The following is a 2,497-nucleotide window of genomic DNA, read 5'->3' on the forward strand; positions in this document are numbered from 1 at the left end:
CTTCCTACCTTCCTTCCTTCCTTCCTTCCTACCTTCCTTCCTTCCTTCTTCCTTCCTTCCTTACTTTCTACCTTCCTTCCTTCCTTCTTCCTTCCTTCCTTACTTTCTACCTTCCTTCCTTCCTTCCTACCTTCCTTCCTACCTTCCTTCCTTCCTTCCTTCCTACCTTCCTTCCTTCCTTCCTTTCTACCTTCCTTCCTTCCTTTCTACTTTCCTTCCTTCCTACCTTCCTTCCTACCTTCCTTCCTTCCTTCCTTCCTACCTTCCTTTTTTCCTTCCTTTCTACCTTCCTTCCTTCCTTCCTTCCTTTCTACCTTCCTTCCTTCCTTCCTTCCTTTCTACCTTCCTTCCTTCCTTTCTACCTTCCTTCCTTCCTTCCTTCCTACCTTCCTTCCTTCCTTCCTTCCTTCCTTCCTACCTTCCTTCCTTCCTTCCTTCCTTCCTACCTTCCTTCCTTCCTTCCTTTCTACCTTCCTTCCTTCCTACCTTCCTTCCTTCCTTCCTACCTTCCTTCCTTCCTTCCTACCTTCCTTCCTTCCTACCTTCCTTCCTTCCTACCTTCCTACCTTCCTTCCTACCTTCCTTCCTTCCTTCCTACCTTCCTTCCTTCCTACCTTCCTTCCTACCTTCCTTCCTTCCTTCCTACCTTCCTTCCTACCTTCCTTCCTACCTTCCTTCCTACCTTCCTTCCTACCTTCCTTCCTTCCTTCCTACCTTCCTTCCTACCTTCCTTCCTACCTTCCTTCCTTCCTTCCTACCTTCCTTCCTACCTTCCTTCCTTTTTAAAATGTATTCTTCTCTCATACATTACAATGCAATCGCAACCGCAACCACAACTGCAACCGCAGCTTCCTCTCCCTCCTCTCCTCCTGGTCTCTTCTCCTACCTCCCCCAGATCCACGCCCCCCTCTGGTTCCCTTCAGAAAAGGACAGGCCTCCCAGGGACATTAACAAAACATGACTTATCGAGTTGCAATAAGATTAGGCACCTCCCCTCATATTAAAGCTGGCTGAGGCAACCCAGTGGGAGGAAAAGGATCCCAAACGCAGGCAAAAGAGTCAGAAAAAAACCCTGGTCCACTTGGTAGAGCGTGACAAGAACACGAAGCCATACAACCATAACATACAGGCAGAGGACATAGATCAGATCCATGCAGGCTCCGTGATTGTCGGGAACCCGTGTCTTTGCTCCCCAGCCCATGCTCGGTGGCACTACATGTCTAGAGCATGCAGCAAAATGTTCTGTACAGTGAGAGACTTGAGCTTTTGTTTGTTTTTTCAAGACAGGGTTTCTCTGTGTAGTTGTGGCTGTCCTGGAACTCACTCTGTAGACCAGGCTGGCCTCACACTCAAAGATCCACCTGCCTCTGCCTCCCAAGTGCTGGAATTAAAGGTGTGCACCACCATTGCCCAGCTGACTTAAGCTTCTTTAATATTTTATTTTTATTTTATGTGTATGAGTGCTTTGCTAGTATGTATGTATGCAACCTATGTGCAGTACCACCACATATGTCTGTGCACCGTGTGCATGTGTGCAGTGTCCATAGAATCCAGAAAGGGATGCCAGGTCCCTGCAACTGGATTAACAGTGTAGACGGCTGTGAGATGCTGCCATGTGGGTTCTGGGGATCAAATCTGAGTTCTCTGCAAGAGTAGCAAGTGTTCTTAACTCCCTGTCCCCACCCCTGTTATGTAGCACAGGCTGGCTTTGAACTGTTGAACTTCCTGCCTCTACCTTCCAAATGTTAGGATGCTAGGAGCTTGTGCTAACAACCTGGCCCAAGATGCTCAATCATACATTGAGATTCAGAGAGATGAAGATTAAGGTAATTACGAAACTATCATTTTACACCCACTAGGTTGGCAAGAAATTAAGGAACCAGATAATACCAAGTGCTGGCAGGGCTATAGCTCAGCAGATGTTCTTCAGTGCTGGAGAAATATGAAAGGGAATAAGTAACTTTGAAAACAATTCAGTATTATCTTGTAGATATTTGTCCCTTTCCTTACACGTGGCAAATCCTTTCCTGGATAACATACATGCATCTCAGGCATGCGTGCACCAGTGCTCATGATTTTAACAACATTAACGTTTTCAACTCTGAAATGCTTCCATGCCACTTGGCAAAGAAGCACTTTCTCAAGTCTCCCTCACTTCTGTTACTACTATGTGCCCTTGTGTGCTACCTCAGCCCTTTTTCTGGGGATCCCCCCAACTTCCCCTTGATCCAACCTCTCCATAAGATTACCATAACTTCAGAAAACATGTGTGAGCAGGCGCATTCACACATACACACACACACACACACACACACACACACACACACACACTGCCCACCCCCAGGTCACAGCTTTTACCTGGTTGCCTGGATCCCTTACTTCCTGCTGTTTGTTATTATGTTCACCCTGGAGGAACCCTGACTCACACTCATGAGAGAAATGCACAAGGTTAGTCATAAGATCAGTGTTTTTTCACAGAAGCAACTCCAGCAACCAC

General features: G+C 46.9%; 1 long non-coding RNA gene across 1 annotated transcript; it reads right to left on the reverse strand.

The window, feature by feature from the left end:
• On the reverse strand, nucleotides 1-880 carry LOC311595907. Its single transcript, XR_014778610.1, has 3 exons — nucleotides 363-880; nucleotides 111-266; nucleotides 1-28 (listed from the first exon to the last, which is right to left on the reverse strand). It is a non-coding gene; the product is annotated as an uncharacterized lncRNA (long non-coding RNA).
• Nucleotides 881-2,497: the final 1,617 nt, after the last annotated feature.

This window comes from Acomys minous (assembly GCF_964271855.1).
Source record: "Acomys minous genome assembly, chromosome: 4".
In the NCBI taxonomy this organism is placed as follows: Eukaryota; Metazoa; Chordata; class Mammalia; order Rodentia; family Muridae; genus Acomys; species Acomys minous.